Source organism: Molothrus ater, chromosome 8, assembly GCF_012460135.2.
Source record: "Molothrus ater isolate BHLD 08-10-18 breed brown headed cowbird chromosome 8, BPBGC_Mater_1.1, whole genome shotgun sequence".
NCBI classification, from domain to species: domain Eukaryota; kingdom Metazoa; phylum Chordata; class Aves; order Passeriformes; family Icteridae; genus Molothrus; species Molothrus ater.
The window spans coordinates 5,158,775-5,182,537 of NC_050485.2; the positions used below are offsets into that span (position 1 = coordinate 5,158,775).

Below are 23,763 nucleotides of genomic sequence, written 5' to 3' on the forward strand. Positions count from 1 at the left end.
AGCAGCTTCAGAAGATATGAGTGCAGCAAGGCCTTTTTTCCTGCTATGCTCTCTTCACCCTTTTGTTAGGAAGAAGATTGAGAGTGATCCATTTAGGCTGGGCTTTGCCTCAGCTTTGTGTCTGCGGTGCAAGGCAAGGAAAGAAATGCAAACAGAAAACATGACAGCTGTACAATCCCCTGAGGTGCTGCCACAGTCATGCAATCACTGAATCAGTAAGGCTGGAAAAGACCTCCAGGATCATCCAGTTCAGCCCTTCTACCAAATCCCAGCACAGCCACTAAGCCACGCCAGAAAAATCCCCATCCCCTTATTTTTTTGAACATTTCCAGGATGGTGACTCCAGGACTGGCCTGGGCAGCCCATTCCAAAGCTTAACACATGAAGCATTGGTTAAACTCAGGGGAAGTTGAACTTGAAACTTGAAGAAAATTCGTCACTTGGAAAAAAGAAACAAACCACCAAAATGAGCAACCTAATGAAAAATAAAGTATGAATAACAACTTCTTAAAGGAACATATTACCAGTGACTGGAATGGAAATCAGCCCTCTTCAACACTAATTTTGAATAGATAACATTAATTTATAAATAAGCAGTTTTAGCATTACATCCAATATCCCTCTTGCTCAGCACACAGCAATTAGAGCCCTTGAGAAATCACACTCCTAAAAACATTGCTTTGCTTGGCACAATCAGTTGGCTGCCTGAGAAACTGAAGGAAAAGCTTGCTCACCCAATATTTCCAGTGGCCTGATCACTGGGATCATGTGGGAGCTGTACAGATTCAGTAGCTGCTCAGGATTTTCACTGCTGTTTGTAACTTTTCCTTGTCTGGATGTGGAAATCAGTCTAGCACCAGCAGAGCCACCCAGACACACAGCAGATCTCCTGGGAGCTGAAGAAATTAACCCAAATTAAACCTGACAAGTTCATGCCATGGCTACCAGAATCCCAGAGTCATCCAGGCTGGGAGAGACCTTCAGGACCATCAGCTGCTCCCCAGCACCACCAGCATCAGCCCTAAACCACGTCCCAAGGGCCACAGCCAGAAAACTTTTGAATTCTTCCAGAAATGGTGACTCCACCACCTTCCTGGGCAACTCATTCCAGTGCCTGACCATTCTCTTCCAGTGAATTTCTTGGTGATAATTCACTTGTGGGAAATTTTGGAAGAAATTCAAGATGGGACCTCTGAATGGTTTTTGATGATGTGATTTATTTTCCTTATGTTCTACACAGGCAGAAAGGGTGAGTTGGGCTCACATTGTTACAGCATGGTTCAGAAGGTCACAAGACCTTTAGTTACAAGACCTTTTAAGGATTTATTGACCAATAAAACACTGCCAACAAGGATATTTATGTTTTTGACCCAATCCTTAAATATTTCATTTTATGGACCTATGCTACAGCGTATGCTGTTTTAACCAATCATGTTATGACACACAAACCTCCAGTACTGTATTCTAAACTCCTTGTTTACCTCCCTGACCAATTTACTCCAGAGCCTGACCACTCCCCTTCCAGTGAATTTCTTGGTGATAATTCACTTGTGGGGAATTTTAGAAGGAATTCGAGATGGGACCTCTGAATTGTTTTTGATGATGTGATTTATTTTCCATATCTTCTACATAGGCAAGAAGGGTGAGTTGGGCTCACATTGTTACAGCATGGTTCAGAAGGTCACAAGACCTCCAGTTACAAGACCTTTTAAGGATTTATTGACCAATAAAACACTGCCAACAAGGATATTTATGTTTTTGACCCAGTCCTTAAATATTTCATCTTATGGACCCATGCTACAGTGTAAGCTTTCTTAAACAATCATGTTATGACACACAAACCTACACTACTGCATTTTAAACTTCTTGTTTACCCTTGTAACTGCTTTTATTTTTATATCTTAAACTCTAAAACTCCAAAGTTTCTTTTACTCAGCTTAACATGTCTCTGCTTTAAACTCTAAATCCACACTCTCACTTCTAGCACCTAAGTTTGGAAGCCTTTTCCAAGGTCTCAGATCAAATCCTGTGTTTAATTCTAAGCTTTGGCTTACAGACCCAAAGTTCTGAGAGTTCCTTACATTTCAGATTCCAACATTTTTCCCCCTAATATCTGATTTGAATCTCCCCTGGTGTCACAATGCTGCAGGACTGTTGGGGATGAGGTACCTGTCTCCAGCCCTGACATCACAGACATGGAAATCAGTAAATCTCAAGCTGAGGCAACGCAGGAAATTTCACATCAGGCATAGAAAAAGTTCTTTTTCTTTTTATCCTTTATAAAAACTGGGACTAAATTAAGTTTTAAGTTAGTCTTCTCTAAGATACCATGGCAGGGAGTTTGAGGGTGTATATGGTCAGTCAATATTTAAACTCTCTATGCAAAATATATTAGGCATATATATTTAATGACATGAATGCTATATACACATATATATTTAATATATAAATTTAGACAAATTTAAGAGATTTTTGAATTTCAAAACAGACAAAAATCTGCATCCAATTTTGAGACAACCCTCACCAGACTGATTCATACTTTGAAACCACGTCCATGTAACCTTGAAGGAATCAGAAGCATTCATTAGGGACAAGACTTTTTTTTTTTAATAGGTTTGATAACACAAATCTGTTGGGTTAAGAAAAGAGATGGAAAAGTGTATCTGCTACTCCATGGCACCAGTCTGTAACTGTGTAGGCAGAACTGTCTATGCAGCAATGCCCCCCAAACCCAAGCAAATTGCACAACCTGTTTCTCCAGCTGGGGATTTATACCCCCCTTCACCCCCCAATTTACAGAGAGAAGGAGCTGTGACTTCAAAAATGAGATCTTTATCCACAAGCCTGTTTTGAGCATAAATTATTCCACTGTGGCATATGGAATGCTTGGCAATATTTACCTCTGACTCACCAGCTATTCTCTGGTAAGATGGAACACTAGACTGGAATGATTTGAATCCTGGAATGGATTGGAAGGCACCTAAAAAATCTCCTATTCCACCTCCCTGCCAGAAGCAGGGATGTCACTGACTAGAACAGGTTGCTCAGGGTCCCATCCAACCTGTCCTTGAAGGAAAACTCAAGTAAAATTCAGAAAATATCAAGATGTAAAGGTGCCATCAAAAGGTGGAAGCCTCTCTGCATTGAAGGAACACTAAAACACATTTCAGGATTTTATTACTGAGCCCACATCTGGAACTATTTTTGGCATTTAAAAACACATTATTTGTTTTCAGTTGGGAATACCAAGCTCCTCATTACCACAAAAGCCCTGCTGGAGAGTCAAAAATCACTGAGGCTGGAAAATCCCTCCCCTGTGCCCAGTGCCCACCTTGTGCCCAGCCCAGAGCCCTGAGTGCCACCTCCAGCCCTTGCTGGGACACCTGCAGGGCTGGGCACTGCAAAGCTCCCTGGGCAGCCCCTGCCAAGGCCTGAACACCCTTTGCATGCAGAAATTGCTGCTGCTGTCCAAGCTGAGCCTCCCCTGGCCCAGCTTGAGGCCCTTTGCCCTTGTCCTGTCCCTGTTCCCTGGCAGCACAGCCCGGCCCCCCCTGGCTGTCCCCTCCTGGCAGGGAGTTGTGCAGAGCCACAAGGGCCCCCAGAGCCTCCTTTGCTCCAGGCTCAGCCCCTTCCCAGCTCCCTCAGCCCCTCCTGGGGCTCCAGCCCCTTCCCAGCTCCCTCAGCCCCTCCTGGGGCTCCAGCCCCTTCCCTGGACACGCTCCAGCCCCTCCATGTCCTTCCTGGACTGGGGACCCAGAACTGGACACAGCCCTGGAGGTCCCTCAGCAGGGCCTGCCCTGGGCCTGTGGCCACCCCCATTGGCCTTCTAGGTCCACAATCAAGTGCCCCACACAAATTTTCTCCAAGAACAGGCAAATGACACCATGGAAGCTTTGGGCTGTTCTTAATCCACCCCTTCTGTCCCAAAACGTCACTGGGGAAACAGAACCCCTTCCCTTCCTCCACACCTCTGACAGCGTGGTTTGGAAGTGTAAACAGCTCCAAAACCACTCCATGGACACAGATAGAATGGGATTTGGATGGTGCAGCTGCTGGAAGGCTGTTCTGGGTAGGTGGAAGAAAACCTAACACTCCCCCTTGTTTACAGCAGGTAGCAAGGAGACCCTGCTGGCTCACACTGTCTCCTAAATGAACTTAAATGGTGACAGCATCACTGAACAGACACCTGACCCACCCTTCATATTTCTGCCAGCAAATCTGTCAGTGCAGGAGGGGAAGACATCCTCTCTTTGCAATCCTCCAGGCACAAATGCACCCCGGTGAGTGCAGAACATTTCTGCTACTTCAGCCTGTGCTTCAAAGATCTCCTGTGATGACACAAACACTACAGATCCTGGATTTCTGTTTGTTCCAGAATGCTGAGCCATAACACAAAGAAAATTTATTCTTTTTCAGAGCAAAGTGAAGACAGGAATAGGAGTAATTAATGCAATTTTATCAGAGATGGAAACGCTTCAGAATTAAAGGCACGTCTGGGAGGGGGATTTAGGTAGAAAAACTGAACAGATATCACTGCTGGTGTACATCCTGCACTTCCCACCTGTGAGCAGCTAGGAAAGAACATTGCACAAGGCTAGCATTCCAGCAGGAGGCCTGTTTTATCTGACCAAAGCTGCTCAGCAGAACACTTCCCCTCAGCTACGTGCCCCTCTGAGCAATGCACCAATTTGGCTCCCTCCACAAGGACAAAACTTGATGACAAACACCCCCCTCTGACACCAGTCAGTGCATGAAGGCACAGAAATGCTGCTCCACTCATGAAATAGCAAATAAATGAACAGTCCCAGGGTTGAGAGACCCAGGGTTGATCTTTGAAAGTGGCTACTACATGGAATTTCCATGCTCCTTCCTCTTGGAAGGGGACAACTGAGTATCACACCATCATCTTATTTCTTTAGATATTTCCCTGAGTAAAGAATATGAGAAAACAAGACTGTTCTGCTCATTACTTCCAAACATCTTCCCTGGGAAACAACCCAACATCAAAATATTTTATCATCACACTCCCAACATCTAAAAATTTGTGCTTGTCTGGCTGTTTGTGTCTCCATGCTGCCCTTCTCCTGAGGTTTCTGCTGCCTCTAGACACAGCCACCAACACAAAAATGTCCTTTTTTGTCTCTAATAACACCTTAGTGCCCAGGTACTGAGCCCCTGGAGCTGTGACACAATGACTTTCCTTTTTTCAAGGTATTTACAATTACACAGATTGCTTGCTCCTTTTATTTTTAGCATTCATTTTAAAGCCCAAAGAGTTTCATCTGCCCTCCCTTCCCGTATATTAGGCCCTCTCATTGCTTCTCATGCTTTTAGCAATTATTTTAACAATTCCTCTTTCCCAGGGTTGTCCCCATGAGGAGGCAGTTGGGAATGCTCCAAGAGCTTTGCCCACCTCACCACCCCTCTCTGCTGGATTCCTCCTCACCTTTGATGATCCCCTTAAAACTGCAACCCACCAATCCCAATCCCATTCCAGCCCTCAATCCCACCAGCAAGCAGCCCTCAGAGGAAACTTGTGTTGTTTGAGCCACTCAAACCTTCCAGCTGACAGGAATTATCCTCTCACAGCTCAAGAAACTTTGTGGGGTGAGTACAGCAGTCCTGAAACCTCAATGCTTAACACTGAGCTAACAACAAAATATCTCCCAATGCAAATGAAACCAAATAGCCCAAACTCCTGCCTACACCCCACACTTCCAAATAGCCAAAAGTCCTACATCAAATAGCCCAGACTCCCACATCCCACCCTTCCTTGTGTGATTCCAGGTCAGGGACTGGGAAGTATCCATGACAGAGAGTCCACCTGATCCACATCAGCTCCTCATTTGCATTTCATCCTGGGAAACTGAGAGCTCTGATCACAATGTCAGCATGTGTCAAAAATTCATTTCCACGTTCCACAAACTGTCTTTAAAACCATCATGCTTCAAAAGAAATTCCAGGAGAATTTGATGTTCAGAATATTCCCATCGATTTATGAATTCAAAAGCTGAAATCAATTCTCACTATCATGGTTTTAGTTTTACTATGAAAATGAATTGAAAATATGGACCAGATTTGTGCAATTATTTATCTGCCTGTTAAATATATTAGCTCAATGGCAGCCTCCTTTGAACTGGGGAATGGTGATGCACTGGTTCCAACAGAGATTTTAGGGAACAGACTGCAGTTTGCCTGGGCCTCTACAGATGGTCTGGAATGCAAATACAAGGGAAAACCTGACAGAAAACAAACATGCCACTGTGCTCCTTAAATGTAGCTGCCCCTTAATGTATTATTACAACACAGAATCTACTAATCATGGAATTATAGAGTCCCAGAATGGATTGAGTTGGAAGATAGTCCCTTGATTTTTTACCTTTTTTTTTTTCCCTTGTTCATCAAGACAGACTGATCATTTGAGTTTCTATTCCATCAAAACCTGCCATTTTAGAATTTTAATTTTCAGAACATTTTGGGCATCATTGAGGAACTCCCTTTACTGAGAAGGCATTGACAGATCCCATCAAGGTCTAGTAGACTTTGGGGTGTCAGCCCAGCACTTTGGGACACAGGCAGGCAGAGCATCCATGTCCACCTCCTGTCGTGTCAGGAGAAGATAAAGCCCCACAGGACACCCAAGAGATTGGAATGTTAATAATTCTCATTTATTCAAAGCCTTGACTGAAAATACCATTTCAGACAACCATAAAGAAATGAGACACCTCGATGACATCATCATCCTCATCCCTGCCACTGTCACCACACCCCCACAAGGGTTAAATGATTTCTGAGATCATTCCAGCCCCAAATGAGCTCAAGCTTGGCACGTACAAGATTAGAGGGGAGAAAAAAAGGCCACTCTAAATTATGCTCAACAGTGACACATTGCAGTTTCAGAAACTCAGGAACATAAATCAATATTAAGTTTCTGAGCTCTCTTGACAAGAAAAACCATCATATAATTACAGAATCAAATGAGAGACATGCCCACGGTATAAGTATTTGTAAGCAAGTTGATATCAGTCATACTTTAGAAACAAATATCTCATTTACAAGCCAATTTGAGCAATATAAGCTGCCAAATTGAGCCTGAAGCCTGAAACCCAAAGTCTGCAGGAAGAAGCCAGTGCTCTAATTTCCTGCATGACTGGAGACACAAAAGTAAGACCAAAGTGTCATTCTATTAAGGCTCAGAAAACATGCTTTTAGAACTCAGGTGGGGTTTAATTCCTTGGCTTCCAGACTTTTAGAAACAAAACTTAAAGCAGCTCAGTGCTGAGGCTTAATGGGCTGAAGGCAATCTGTGTCAATGGAGTCCACTCTGGAGTGGAGTGGATTTGCTCCTCTCTGCGTCTTTAGCTTGGAAATAGCCAGTATTTCTTTCTTCACTTTATTATTAGTAACTGTAGGGATGAGAAATTATTGATCCATCTAAGCTGTCATCTTGTTTAAACTTCAGACTACTCATGTGCTCTAAGGACTTCTGTTGTTTGTCCTAAATTAAATAATTTTTAGGAACTCAAAGGGATGAAATTGTTCCTCCCCTAATTATGCATTTCATGCCTTGCTAAAATCCTTAACAAAATCGAGTCAGTGGCTTGTGGCTGACAGGGCATTATTGTGCGGAAAATCAGCCCACACTTGAGTGGCTAAATTGACAAACAACCAAGCTGAAACTTCCTGATTTCAACAGCAACTGATTATCTTGAACTGATCTTTGAAAGTGGCTACTACATGGAATTTCCATGCTCCTTCCTCTTGGAAGGGGACAACTGAGTATCACACCATCATCTTATTTCTTTAGATATTTCCCTGAGTAAAGAATATGAGAAAACAAGACTGTTCTGCTCATTACTTCCAAAACATCTTCCCTGGGAAACAACCCAACATCAAAATATTTTATCATCACACTCCCAACATCTAAAAATTTGTGCTTGTCTGGCTGTTTGTGTCTCCATGCTGCCCTTCTCCTGGGGTTTCTGCTGCCTCTAGACACAGCCACCAACACAAAAATGTCCTTTCTTGTCTCTAATAACACCTTAGTGCCCAGGTACTGAGCCCCTGGAGCTGTGACACAATGACTTTTCTTTTTTCAAGGTATTTACAATTACACAGATTGCTTGCTCCTTTTATTTTTAGCATTCATATTAAAGCCCAAAGAGTTTCATCTGCCTTCCCTTCCCGTATATTAGGCCCTCTCATTGCTTCTCATGCTTTTAGCAATTATTTTAACAATTCTTCTTTTTTTCCCCCCACTAAATAGTGTATAAATATTTATATTGCAATATAAATTGACAGTAGACTGCGTTTACCTGGTTAATCCCCACAGCTTTAAAGAGAAATACAAGAAAACACAAGAACCAAAAAGAAACAGGTTCAGGTTCCCAGCTGTGACAGCAGCAGATCAATGTTTGCTGTGCCATCTTGACTTAAGTATCTTTTCTATGATCATTTCTCCAATTTATATTCATTACAGAACACCTGCCAGATCTGTTACCCAAATTATTTGGTGTCCCTGTTGTATCCCCCAACGCGTGAAAGCACCTCTTGTGCAATCAAAGCTCAAGTCTGCTTTGAGAATCACCACATAAAAAAAGATTGATTTTCATCCTGGAAATGTCAGACTTCTGCCTATAATGCTCAGCTACATTTTTCAGGAGCAGTAAAGTTCAAAAAAGAGCCCCAGCCCTGACACATCTCCGACACATCATGATGGATGTGACAGTTCTGCTGCTTTACTGCCAGAAACGTCCTGCTACAGAATGAGGCAATCAATGAAGGATAATAAATCTATCCCAGACCCCAGAACTATTTTTTGTACATGCAGAACAGCAGAAATGACACATTAGTTATACCTGTGGAGGTAATAAACCATCACACTTTCTTTACTGTTACACAATTCCAGTTAAACAATTTAATCTTTACCTGTTTTATCTGTTCAACACTTTGCCATCACAACTCCCAATATGCGTTTTCAAATTATTAATGGAGTGAATTAAAAATAAAAGAAAGAAAAAAGAGAGAGAGGGAGACAATTGAAGACACACTTTCCAGTTAAAAGAAGAAGTTTTCTTACCATTTTTTCTGGTCCCTCTGTCAGCCAGGAGAACAACTGCTGCTCCAAAGGAATGTGCTGAATTACGTTCCCTTCATCCTGGAACACATTGCTCCTGATTAATACTGACTCAGAAATTTTACCTTGAGTGCACAGCACAAATACATTTCATTTCCCCTTTTTTGAGAAGCCCTGTGTTTGAGATAAATTACAGCAAGTTTGGAAAAGTTAATTTGATGTGCATAAATCAAGGCTTGGCAGAGAAAGGATTGGTTTGATTTATAACTAATGCCTTTGGGTGTATTCTCCCACCTATCCTTCAAGTAACAGCCTTGATTTCAGCAAGAGGGAATATACTTCAAAATAAGTATTTTCTGAGGTCATTTGACCACACCACCAACAAAACAAGCCCAGCTGTGCCAAACACAGTGATTTAAAATACATGAGTTCATTTCAAATTTTCACTACACAGGCGCAATAAATTTGAAAACTGTTGCAGGACTAGATTGATGGTTCCTTGTGCTTGTGTATGATTTCCAAAATACATCCATGGATCACTGTCATAATTCTATTTCTCCCATTATTCTATACATTCATAAGCACACAGACAATATTTAATGCTGTACTAACTGAGTTTGGACGAGGCAAAGCACACAGCACAAGCAGGTATGTGACTAAAGCTCTGTAAAACTTAGAATTAGGAGGAATTCCAGGACCAAAGAACTTGTCTTTATTGATTTGGCTGTTCCTAGGCTTTTTCCTAAGCTTTTCCTAGTTTTAAAGGCAGGAACATCCTGACACTCTCCCTCTCCTGAAGGGCTGCATTTATAACCAGGCTGAGGAAGGAACAAGAAGCAAAGTTTCTTTAGCTTTTGCACAAACCTTAAATAAATTCATAAACCTGTAGTGGGGACCTGGCTGTGAGGAAACACTCACGGTAGGAAATGAGTTTGGATGACACCAAAATCCCTCCTGACTACTTGGTGGTGGCCCTTTGCTCCTGAGGAGTCCCATGAAATGTTAGAGGCAAAAAACCAGAACAAAAAGCAGATTTCAGCATGTCTGTGCTTGGACACAAAGCAATCTCACCCCACCAAAGAAATGATCATTTATTTTTGTGTGTGGCCTTGTTGTCCCCTGGTCAGACACAGCTTCACTCTCCCGCTTTTGGGAAGGGCAGGGAGGGAAGGAATTCTCCCAGTGCACACAGGGAAAACTACAGCAGGATCAGGAGCTGCTGGCCATGGCTGATGAAACGTTCCCATGACAATCCCTCTCATCTGTGCATCTCAGAGCTATTTCCAGCAAGCATATTTTGGTTTTTGTCCAAGTGAGAACAACAATGCATTTCCTGAGGAAATTAAAATTAGCAGGAGCAGTGCAGCACTGCTTTGTAGCTGCTTCTGACAATTAATAAATTAATATTATGTGGTGAGGGAAGAGACTGAAAATAACCCAAATGGTTATTGCCCTTCAAGCTGGATGATGATTTTTTAGAGTATTCTCGTGAAATCCTCTGAAAATACTTTGTAGGAACAGTTCATTTAAAAACAAAGCAATAGCTCTAAAAAAAAGTAACATTTTGATAATTTTTTCCCCTAGGAGCTAAAATAACATTTGGAGAGTTCTTTAATTTTTTAATGATAGGAAAATATTTTGCATTAATATAATGAAGTTGCTCATTATACCCGAAGCTATTTTTAGATTTCCCATAACTGGCATAACAGTTCACCTAATCATCTCTAATTTTAATGCAATCCTTTTAATTCCTGATAGAAACCTAATTTTTTAAACAAATGTTAAATAAATAACAAGTCTGGAATTGGTACAGCTCTTGCAGCATTGTGCCATTCCCAAGCACATGAAAACACTCTGTAATACAAAATTATTCATTTTCAGTTGCCATTCCAGCTCAAAAACCTATAAAAGCTCACCAGATTAACTTTCAGCAATAAAGGATTTGAATACATTGTCTTGATTAGCCAAATTTCTTTAACTTCTTTCATGTATTATTAGCTCAACTCAGATTTTCCAATCTGTTCATTGGTGTCCTTGACAGAGGAAAAAAAGGATGGATTTTCTGGACAAGGAAAGGAGCAGGGTGGTCTCAGGTAAGGCAAGGGCTCTCAGAGATGAGAGAAATTCAAATTCCATCTTCCAGCCTCTTCATGATCTGCTGACCTGATTTGTGCTCATAAATGAGCAGTAGGTATTTAATTCCAATCCAAAGGACCAGGACCCAAGGAGATTTCTCCAAAATCTGATTTCCTGCACTAACAGGGGCAGCAGAACCGCATTTCCCGAGTTGTGGGGAGCAGGGCTTTGTCTTTGATGGCTCCCTTCACTCATCAGAGGGCTGGGACCACCCTGGGTTTGGAGCAGCAGCAGGAAGGGAAGGTTGGTGCCCTCCGCCAGTGAAAGCCTTGGCTTGGTACAGCAGAGAGCAGCTCTTCCCTCTAGCATCCCAAATTCCGGTGGCATAGCAAGGGAAGCAGGCAGAGGGAATGGTCAAACCTCCCTGATGCACTGGCTTTGAAATTCTGCATTCTCAGCCTGCCTGACAGGTTTTATTTTCTATATACTCTGATTTAAAGTTTAAAAAAAAAAAACCCCTCAAGTATATCTGAAGTGAATGAAAGGATTGTTTGGTTGTTTATTTTGGTGAATTGGAGAATTTCTGTCTGGAATCACAGAATCCTGGGTTGCCAGGGACCCATGAGGATCCAATCCCATTCCTGACTCCAGCCTTTCCAAAACCATCTGCTTTCCTTCAGGGCTTTTCATGTCCAGCCCAAAGAAAGGATAAATATTGCAATATTGCCCTTCTTAGGGTAATTTTGTCTTTTAAATCAGTGCAAGGGCAACAGCATGAGCAGAAGTTTAATCAGCATCCTCCCTCAGCTCCTCTCACCGAATTTTGCTGATTGTGATTCTAAATGCTGCTGAGACTCAGCTCCTAAAAATGTGTCATAACAACTTCAACAGCACTGACACTCTGACCTTCAACTCTAATTAATTTTAACAGACATGGCTGTGTTTTGAAAAACTAAAAAAATAAAGATCTGCCCTGCTCTTTTCTAAAACAAATAAAAAGCTAAGAGTCAGCCTGCTGAATACACACATAATGAGATTCACAACGAAAATAAAGTTATTAAAATGGCTTCTCCTTATTGAGCTTTAAGAAAGGGGGTTTGACCACAGACCACAAAAAACCAATCAAAACCAAACCAACACTCACCAGAACAGTGCTACACTAAGCCCACATTTAAAACAAAAACAGTTTCAAGCTAAAAGCAAACAAGATCTAGGTAAGTTGCATGTAATTTTCACATTTGTAGTAACTTTTACCTGTATAATAAAAGGAATATTTTTTGCTAAACCCTTCTGAGACCTCACACTGCAGGTAGTGAGAGAACCTCAGGATCACCTTTCCTTTGGGAAAGTCACTGTAGAGTCACCTCAGTTATGTTGAAAACAAAACTAATCACTCAATTAATTCAAAACCATAAATAATGATTTTTTTTTCTTAATGAGATAAATATATAGTCTATTTTAGGTCAGCCATGTTTTTATAGCTACAAATAATAACATTAAGGCCTTGTAGGAAATAAAATAGATTTGGAATTAAAACCCATTTATCACTCTGTGGCTTTACAGAGTTTAACACAGAGGTTTTCTTTTCACTTTTCTGTAGTGTCTACTTAAACTAATGTGATTGTGAGAGACTTCAAATCAGTGAAAGACTAAAACCCCACAGACTCCTTTCTTTCATTGATCTCAGACTTGTGAAGAGCCTGTTGCTCAGAACAGCCCAGGAGAGGTGGAATTGTGAGAGGGCATAAGGCAGTGTTGCATTTCATAATAAAATGTTTTCACTCCCCAGGAGATGAGGCAATGAAAAAACTCAACCCTTTTTACATCCTTTAAACACACTTTGCATGGCTCTCCCTTCCTCAAGAGAGAGAATCTATTCCTTAGATAGGAGAAACAAATCTGGGTTGTGCAAGGGCAGTGAGTGAAGAGCTCTCTCCATGAATATCCACCTACTCAGACACAGAATAACCAGCTCCTGAGGCAGCAAATGGAATTCATCCCTTCAGCAGCTATGAAACACAGAACACTAAATAATTCAGCTCCCAAACACTAATTACAGGGTGTTGGCAGCAGGAGCTGCCAGCCCTGAGGATGCAGAGATGACCCCAGGATGTGCTGATGTTCCCTCTGACCCCTCTGGAAAATGAGCCCTGCCTTAAAGAGAGGTGCATGGCCACGATGAGAGGGGCTTTATAAAGAATTCCCACCGTCCTCAGCTTGAAATGCTTGGGAGTAAAGACAATTTCCCAGAGCACATTGAGACCACCCGAGTGTCACAGACAACTTTTATGGAAAATCCTTTCCTTAGGATTTTTCCTCCTGAGAAGCCTCAGGAAGACAATGTAAACATTGATTCTCTGCTGCTGTGGAATGCAACAGGTGCATCTGGGATTGGCCCATGTTGGATGTTTGTAATTAATGGCCAATCACAGCCCAGCTGGCTCAGACAGAGAGCCCAAGCCACAAGCCTTTGTTATCATTCTTTGCTATTCTATTCTTAGCCAGCCTTGTGATGAAACCTTTTCTTCTATTCCTTTAGCATAGTTTTAATGTGATATATATCACAAAATAATAAATCAAGCCTTCTGAAACATGGAGTCAGATCTTCATCTCCTCCCCAATCCAAGAACCCCTGTGAACACGGTCACACCTCAGGAAAGTGCTCCAGTCCCTGCTCACACAAGGATTAATGCTGTTAATGTCACCTGGAATTCCCGCCCTGTGTGAGGCAGGGCAGTGTCAGACAGAGCCATCAGCTCTGCCCACTGCAGGGCCACAAAGCAAATATTCCCAGAACCCCAGAGCAGCTGGGGCTGGCAGGGACCCCTGGAGGTCACCCAGTCTAATCCCTCTGCCAGGCAGGGGCACCTGGAGCAGGCGGCACAGGGACACGTCCAGTTGGGTTTGGGATGTCTCCAGAGAGGGAGACTCTCCCCAGGCAGCTGTTCCAGGGCTCTGCCACCCTCCATGGAAAGCTCCTCCTCATGCTGATGGCCACTGCTGCTCATCCTGTCACTGGCACCCTGAACAGAGCCTGGCACCCTCCTCTGGCCGCCCCTGGAGATGTCTGTGTGGACTGATGGGATCCCCCTCAGCCTTCCCTGCTCCAGACTGACCAGGCCCAGCTCCTCTCCTCATCAGAGAGATGCTCCAGACCCCAGATCATATCTGTGGCCTCTGCTGGACCCTCTCCAGCATCTCCTTGTCCTTCCTGACCTGCAGAGCCCACAGCTGGACACAGCACTCCAGATGTGCCTCACTGGGCAGGGCAGAGGGGCTGGATCCCTCCCTGACCTGCTGGCCATACCCTTCCTGATGTCCCCAGGACCCCAGTGACCCTGCAGGCCACTCTGTCCACTCCTGGTCACCTTGTCTCCACTCCTGGACACCTTGTCTCTCAGCAGCACCCCCAGGTCCTTCCCTGCAGGGCTGCTCCAGCTCCCCCCAGCCTGTGCTGGCCCTGGGGGCTGCAGGACCTGCATTTCCCTGGCTGAACCTCACCAGGTTTCTCTGCAGCCTCTCAAGGTCCCACTGAGGGTCAGCCCAGCCCTGAGGGATCCAGCAGTGCCCCCAGCTCTGTGCCAGCAGCAGCTCCCACCACGGGCACTGCCACACCAGGGTCTGATCCCAGACCAAACAAGATCCCCTGGCCTGAAATTCCATGCTTCCTCTGATCTTTCCATCACTTTTGCACCTCACTGTGGTACTAACAGAGCCAGAGTACAGAGAGGTGCCAGGGACTGATTTTCTGCTGTCTTTCCTGGTGTTACCTGTCCATAAGAGCAGGGGGTTTTGTCACTAGGACAAGGCCTGGTCACAGAGAGTGATGCCAGCTGGAAAGCCCAAGAATCCCCTGAGGATGGGGTGAACAGAGGGATCTGTACCCAAAATATTCTGCAAGGCAGACCCCAGGTGTATTCCAGGAAAGGAAGGTCCCAAAGCTCCCATATTTCCCTTTAAGTGCTGGTTCCAGCAATGCCATACAAGTGGTCCCCACCATCTTCATCCTTGGCTCCTTTTCCATTTATCTCCCTGTGTTCAGACATGACACAATCACAACATACATTATGATGTACAGAATAGCCAGAAAAAATAACTACAGCTGTCACTCTGGTGGACAAAAAAAAAAAAAGAAGCACAGGTAAGAAATGAGTCCAGCTGCAAAGCTGCATTATCAGAGCACCTTAAAAATGCTAAAGATCAAGTATTTGTTCTGATTTTCAAAAACTACTGCAAGACCAGGTATCTCATCAAGCCTTTCCAAAAGCATCTGCTTTCCTTCAGGGCTTTTCATGTCCAGCCCATAGAAAGGATAAATATTCCTTTAAGTGGCAATGATTTCTGAAAGATGAATTTTGCAGTGATTTATGCTTCAGGCAGTGTGTATGACACTGACAGGAAGCTCTAAACTGATGAGTGTTCCTGCATTGCTCTTGCACTGATTTAAAAGAAAAAAAACACCCTAAAAAGGGCAGGATTTGCTTGAATTCTGAAAACAGAGTCCCACTCTTAAAGGATGGCAAGAGCTGAGGAATAACACTGATGTGGTGATAAAGATTTTCTTAGGAGGACAACAAAATTCCTGGGAAATGTATCCTGACATAAAAAATTGATCAGATGATCTGCTCTCCATGGCCAGCAGTACCTCTGGAATCAGTGTTCCATGGTTAACAATCACAACATAGCAATAACCAGAACAATTATTTTGAGGATAAATGAAGGAAATCAGTTTAGCCATCTCTGCTAAAGAGAGATAATTATGATATTTAAAGCCAAATCAATGTATTTATAGATTAATACCCCATGGCAACATACTAAAAAATGGGAATTGAGGAAATAATTTAGTCTTTCTCTAGTATCCCTTCTCCAAACCCTGAAAATTTTCTTCAACGTGGTTTTTTTTCAGCATTAGTGGCACCTGCAGCCAAAGACAAGTAGGCAAATTAAGCACCTTGCACAGGCTCAGCCACAGCAGCTTCTCTTCTCCCAGCTAATTAAAGGGTTTTCCTCTGAGCCTGAAGCTGTCTAATCAGGGCAGAAGCATTCCCCCATCATTAGGGATGACTTGAATCAATCCTGCAGCAGGATGCAGACTCAATTTCCTATTTGATTTTTAATTATAAGCTCTAGATACCAATTTCCCTAAGTTTTCAACATAAACATTAAAGAAAACCAAACACCATGACTGAGATTTCACAGTCTTTTGTTATTCATAAGTGGACTAAAACCGAGCAATTTTGCTTTCACAAAAACCAGGCATAATCCAAATGATTACAGAGCTCAAATCCCTCCTCATCCAATATTGCTGATCAAAACCAATGCAACAGTCAGGCCTGAGATAAGATCTCTGTATCATTCTGGCAGCTTTATTGTTATTGTTTTTTAACTCTTGGTAGAAATAGGGCCAGAAAATCTTTTAAGAGATCTTTCATTTCCTTTCCATGCCTTACAAGAAAGAGAATAAGTATATTGTAATGTGCTAAATTAGACAGCAGGTTTTAAAACACGGTGTTGGCTGACAGCAGCACAAAGAGTAAGAGAGTTTCTTAATCAGTTTTTTTTTTTCTGGGCATTGACTCTGGAATTATTGACTACTCCAGGAAAAAAAAAAAAACAAAAACAACAAACCCCAAAAAAACAAAAGAAAAAAAACAACAACAACAACAACAAAAAAAAAAAAAAAAAAAAAAGAAAAAAAACCCAAAAAACAAAACCCCAAAGAAACAAAAAACAAACAAAAAAAACCCCCAAAAAACTGAAAAACAAAACAAAAAAACCCCAAAAATCGAAACACCAAAAATACCCAAATAATAATTAAAAAAAAATACACAAAAAACCCCAAATAATAATTAAAAAAACCAACCAAACAAACAAAAAAAAAACAACAAAAGAAAACCAAAACCCCAGAACAAGCAAAAAATCCAAATGGTTGCAGGGCAGATTCCACTTTAAAAAATTCTAGTTTCTTCTTTGTTGTTTTGTATAGGGGCTGAGAGAGGCTGCTGTGCTCTCGGTGCCTTTAACAGACAGAGGCAAGGCTGGAGGAGATGAAAGAGGAATTTTCTCTGGAACTCCTCAATTCAGCTGTGAAGAATTTCATCTTTCCCTTTTACCTCGGCAGTGCAGCTGAAGAAATGCAAAATGCCCAGAGTGCACAGAGATATTTCAGTGCAGCTGCATTGTCTCAGCAAACAATAGAGGGCCTGGAGGAGAGCAGTGCTAAAAATAATTCCCCAGCTGAGCTCAGGAGGAGAGGACTCATCTCAAACCATCCCTGTTACCCTCATCAGGGCACTTGTGCACCTCTGGCAGCAGCTGGTGCCAGCACATCACCAAACCCAGAGAATTTATGAAAAGAATGAATTACTGAGTGGTATTAAAAGAACAACTGGAAGAAAACTGAATTGGGCACTTGGGAAGAAATTGGAGAGGTAGGAGCTGGCTGTGCTTTGTCATCTGCAGCACAGTTCAATAGAGAAATAGAAAATATATAGCAGAGCTCATTCCAGCCAAGGAGACACCAACAATAAAAGGAAGTTCTCAAAACGAGTGTGGGCACCTTCAGTTTTGGGGGGAATAAACTCTTTATCAGGTGGGTAAAACCTGGGGGGCCAAAACAGACTTCAACATCAGAAAATTCTCAGGATAATTCAGTTTAAGCCATTCACGTACACATGGATTGAAACATGATTCTGAAACTACAACAGAAAGTATGGAAAACAGAGCAGCTTTCCTGGTTCCATTTCTAGTCCACCTAAGCCCAAAGCAGCTGCAGGTCTGAAATCCTTCCCAATTTGTCCCAAATCTGCTTTCTCTCAAGATATAAAAGTCAAAATACACATCCTTCCTCCAGGAGGGGTTTGGTTCACAGGAGGGGAAGTGGTAAGAACAGCTGCAGTTACTCAGATAAAGGCAACTCAAGAGCTGAACAGCAAGAAAATAAAAAACAAAACCCAGAACACACACACACCAGAAAAACCACACCTGAAAAAACAACAGCTGAGAGGACTTTAAGACATTTGCTTGAGTGAAACATATCTGTTAAAAAAAATCTTAGCTTGGAACTGCAATTAACACACGATGAAAATTATTGACATGAAAGTGTATTTAAGCAAAAGTCATTAATGTGGTAATTTTAGTGATAATTAGCAACAGATGTGAAAAGTTTCTACACAAAAATTTAAAAGCAATAAGCCATATAAGACACTGAACTTTTTTCACAGACAACCTTGTGGAGTAGGCTGCAACCCAGAAATGAAAATCTGGGTTTAACCCACAGTAAAATCGAAGTCATACATTTAAAAATAAAGGTATGGAAGCAAATTAATCATCTCTACCAGATTAGAATAAGAAATAAGGCCATTTAGGGGCCCAGATCCTATAGAAGCTCCATGTTCAGAGAGATTCTTTTAGGATGCTTTAAAAGTCACCCAGCCCAGCCCTGTGACTACACTTTAATTCCACCCTAGGGCTGAGAGTCCTCAAAACAGCACCACCTCTAAAGCCTGGCTCAATGAAACCTGCTTGAGCTGCCATGGTTCAGCATTAAAGGCAGACACCAAAATATCAGATGGGATATTGGGAATGAGGAATTGTTCCCTGGCAGGGTGGGCAGGCCCTGGCACAGGGTGCCCAGAGCAGCTGGGGCTGCCCCTGGATCCCTGGCAGTGCCCAAGGCCAGGCTGGACTTTGGGGCTTGGAGCAGCCTGGGGCAGTGGCAGGTGGGATGAGAAGAGCCTTCAGTCCAACCCAATCCCTTCCATGATTCCATGAGAATTTAGACCAGGACAGAAGCTCTCCAGTTCAAAGCACACCTCAGGAGAGCCTGGCAGTAATTCCAGGACATTAGGACATGGAGCATGGAGGTTCCCCACAAGGTTGGAGCCAGATCCATGGAGCAGCAGGAGCATCTCTTCTGGCACAGCCAAGAAAAAGCTGCTGGGCTGAGCTTGCAGCTCTTGCTGCCTGAGCCGCCCCCAGTGAGAGACAAATCCCCACAGAGTGAACAACATCATCTGCAGAAGCGGCCAAAAAGGTCAGGTGGGACCATTCCTGTGGGATGCCAGGTGTGACCATTCCCGTGGGATGTCAGGTGTGGCCATTCCTGTGGGACGTCAGGTGTGACCATTCCTGTGGGATGTCCAATGTGACCATTCCCGTGGGATGTCCAATGTGACCATTCCCGTGGGATGCCAGGTGTGACCATTCCCGTGGGATGTCCAATGTGACCATTCCTGTGGGATGTCCAATGTGACCATTCATGCGGGATGCCAGGTGTGACCATTCCCGTGGGATGTCCAGTGTGACCATTCCCGTGGGATGTCCAATGTGACCATTCCTGTGGGATGCCAGGTGTGGCCATTCCCATGGTGTGTTTAATGGTCATTGTGCCAAGGGAAAGTGGAGACCATCATGACATCAGGAGCTGATGAAGTTGTGTCATCTTGCTGCATCTCAAACACCTGATGAAGCCTGGAGAGATGATCATTGTCCAGTGAAAACCTGAACCTGGGGGCTTTGTCCTGATCCTGAGTTTCACCTGGAAACATCTCCTTAGGGCTCTGGAGAGCTTTGTTCCCAGCTGGCACTGGACAAACACACCAATAACTCCAGAACTAAACCCTGAACCTTCTCAGTCCCATCAGCAGGGGCTCAGTATCACAAACTGAGCAGCAGCTCCAAACATCCAATCATAAAGTGCACCACAGACCAGTTGTTCACATTGTGGATTCCTTAAATCCATTATTTATCAGTGGAAAAGCACAGGATCAGTCCAGGGGAGAACAGGAAAATAGTTCTGAATGACCACAACAGGCCTAATGCCTGAGATTACCAACAAGTCACAAATTAACCACTGATAAAAAAATAAAAAATCACACAACCTCTAACCTAAAATAATCCATTTATATGATCAAATGGTATGGCTGATAAAGCAGAAGCTAAGCAGAACAACTTCAGCTGGTTCTGGCTCTTGTACCACAATTAAATATTTACTTTTTATAATACAAAATATTTAATCAAACCTCTGATGTCATAAATACCTACAGGTGACTCCACACATAGAGCAGGACACGCCAAGCGTGTGATTTTACAGTTCTGTGCTTCACTTCCCCAGACTGCTTACATTTCAAAAATGCTTTTTTAATCCTCAGTTTTGCTGCTGCTTTTTGCCAAGTGCATTCGCCTGGCTTCAGGTAGAGCCAGAGACCTGCTGAGATCCTGGGGAGCAGCATGAGGTCTTATCTCCAACACCACCTCTTGTCTGGGCTGTGTACTTGGAATTAATCTTTTTGGAGTGCAGAGGAGGTGGAGAGAAGGAATTAGGGGGGGAGAAACACCTCGGGAGAGTTTAACAAAACAAGGCAGGATGCTCTTAACTTCTTTAATCTGACTACACGAAGGCCTGGAGACAAGATTGTTGCTCTCTTCACACACCAGCTGTGCAAGGGCAAACACAAACTGGTTTTGTTTTTTAAGCTCAGTGAAATGAAGGTTGTGGGCATGGGATAAATATGTATAAAAGAGCCAGGGGCAGTTTGAGGCAGGATGTTGAGAGCAGCCTCGCTGCAGGGGACACAGGAGCAAAATGAGCTGCTCCATCTCAGAGCATCCTGATTAACGTGCAGCAGGATTATCCAGCACAGATTGCAGGGAGGGCAGGTGCCTGGTGGCCTCTCCAGCCTAAATGCCTCCTGTTAGAGGAGAACCTACAGTGAAAACCCATTAAAGGTTTGGCACAGCACATCTGGGCTGGCCAGGTACCAGCACACACACACACGAACTGCAGAACGGCAGATGACCTGGATGGCCTTAGGATGAAGGAGGGCAGGGTTGGATGGGATACTGGGAAGGAATTCTTCCCTCTGAGAGAGGCCTTGGCCCAGGGTGCCCAGAGAAGCTGTGGCTGCCCCTGGAAGTGCCCAAGACCTGGTTGGACAGGGCTTGGAGCAGCCTGGGACAGTGGAAGGCATCCCTGACATCCCAGGAATGAGATGAGCTTTAAGGTCCCTTCCCACCCAAACCATTCTGGGATTCTGTGATATTTAAAGACTTCTAATCAGTCAGAGAAAAGGTTACTTTGGATTCCCACTCAATCCCTTGGGTCTGATGATTACTTGCACCCTCAGCAAGGGAACCTGCTTGGATTTCCCCTCTTCCTGCAGTCATGCTGGCTTATTCCCAGCAGCCAAGTTACACATCCATGGTCAAACTCACAAACCTGGATATTCCTAGAAGAGAGAGAGATCAGATGCTAGAAAAAGGAGGCTTTGTTCCTTGCACTCCTTCACAAAGAAATGCAGCTGAAGGAATTTTCCTAAAGCAAATTTCCAGCCTTCCCTTGGCAAAACTTGGCAAGGGCAGAAGGCAGCTGCAGAAATCTGGAATTTATTCTCCTGCCAGATGTTTCTGGCACTTTTCCTGGTCTCACCAGGGACCTTGTGGGGCAACTTTACTGCTCCCTGTCTTGGCAGTGGGGGGGCAGATCAGCGTGGGAATGTGATAGAAAATCAGTTTAATCCTCTGGAATTCTTCCTTCCCATCCTGAAATGCTTTTCTGTATAACAAAAATACACTGATATTTTTCTTCATTTTCCACAGAACACCGAGACATACAATAATTATATAAATGTAGAATGAAACCCCAATAGCTCCCATTTTATGTACACATCCAATTTCTAAGGCAAACACCTGTTGCATTACTAAACATCAATGTAAAATAGCTTGGGATATGAAATACCCAAACTCCTGGTGATTTTTTGAGGATTAAAATCCATTCTCCCATCATCATCATGTCTCATTTGTTAGCAGCTCCACATGATATTTACAGCCTCCTGCAGCAGGAAAAGACTCAAATTAAACCCTTTTTCTGAAGTGTGGATTGCATGTTCTAAAATTTCAAGACTGTAATTGACTCCCTGAGATTACTCAATTTGCAATTGAGAATATACCCCAAACAGATCATTGCTTGCACCTTGACTTTCACAGGTGTTCTTTTTACTCCAGAGGGTCGTAAAATATTCAGTCTTAAAGAAGTTCATTAAATAACCTCTGCAAATTTGGATCATTTTTAGTTTAGAATAAAGCTTTCTCCAGCTTGGGCAGAATCTTGCTCAACAGTGGACACGACATTGAGGATACAAAGCAAGGGATTATTTTGTTTCTTACAGCCCACGCAGAAGTGTTGCTCTGAGATGCCAGAAGACCTCCAAGCTCCACTTAAAGAGGCTCAGGGCTGGAACCTCCCTTTCCTGCCAAACACACCCTCCTTGTCACTGTCCCCTCTCCTGCCTCCTCAGTCCCACAGCGCTGCCCTGCTCAAGGCTGTCCAAAGCAAGGCCTCAAACATCATTTTGCAGTAAATCCCCAATTCTTGAACGCACCAGGCTGGTTTTCCCCAGTGCTCCCCTCCAAATGTGCTTTTTGAAGCGATGGAAAACCACACCAAGGTGAAGAAAGCTCATTTAGAGAGTCATGGAAAGGTTTGGGTGGGAAGGTACCTTAAAGCTCATCCATTCCACCCCTGCCATGGGCAGGGACACCTCCCACTGTCCCAGGCTGCTCCAAGCCCCAAAGTCCAGCCTGGCCTTGGGCACTGCCAGGGATCCAGGGGCAGCCCCAGCTGCTCTGGGCACCCTGTGCCAGGGCTCCATCCTCACAAGGAGAAGTTTCTTCCACTGAATTTGCAGCAATGACTCCAGAATAAAGTTATTTGTTTTCCTGATGCTTGGAAATCAAGGGAATTAGGTGAATTGCTTGCAAAAGCAATTGACCTGAGCTCTTGTCAGCTGAAACAAACAATGGAGAAATGTCAGCTTCTGACAGCAGCTCCCAAAAACGAGAGAGTCCAGGATTTGGCTCTGGCAGTGAAGCAGAAAGTTCCTCCATTCCTATGGAACCTACGGAGCTGCAGTGAGGACAATTGCCATCAACACAGGCAAAGGGCACATGGCTCTGGGCCTCCAGAAAACACGGAAAGTTTCTGCTCTTTGGGAAAAGCAGCAGCAAAAACCCTCTCTTCTCCTAGTGCTAAAGTGCAGATTTGCTCTCCAGCTCCCTGTTTCTGTGCTCAGAAACACTTGTCCAGCCTGCCTATCTGAATTCTGCTTTCTGAAGGTAACCAGGCTGCAGCCCCATCTGGGTCACCTGACATTTACTGAGGGAAGCAAAAGCTGTTTGATGTACAATTAATGCATCAAAACCCTCAGTTTCCAGCATTCCCAGGAGACTGATTACCTGTATTATTTAGAGAGCTCAAATTTAAATTCTGAGCAGCTTCTGAGAGCACTAGTGATTCATCCTTTCATCCCATTTGGCTTCTAAGCAGACACAACTACAAAAATTATGCAAGAATTAAAATGACCCACAGTATTAATTCACAAACAGCAAAAGGTGGGGAAGAGATTGAAGTTCTCACAATGTGGCTCATTCTGGAAAACAGCAGCAGCTCCAACAATAAAGTTTGTTTTAAAGTTCAGCTCTGGGAAACTTGTTCCTCACTCATTACAGAAGGGTGTTTTATGGAAGTGCTGTCACAGAACATAAAACCCAGGTATTTTTTCAGTGTGTATTTATGACACTAAGGCCAGTGTTTTACACCTCTTGCACATTCA

General features: G+C 43.5%; 1 protein-coding gene across 7 annotated transcripts in view; it reads right to left on the reverse strand.

The window, feature by feature from the left end:
• PCDH15 (protocadherin related 15) overlaps positions 1–23,763 on the reverse strand; it is a 639,096-nt gene that overhangs the window by 470,304 nt on the left and 145,029 nt on the right. For all 7 annotated transcript variants that reach the window (XM_054515533.1, XM_036385480.2, XM_054515534.1 and 4 more), the window contains exon 3: positions 9,080–9,157. The gene's annotated coding sequence lies outside the window, so the exon portion shown is untranslated. The remainder of the gene's footprint in view (positions 1–9,079; positions 9,158–23,763) is intronic.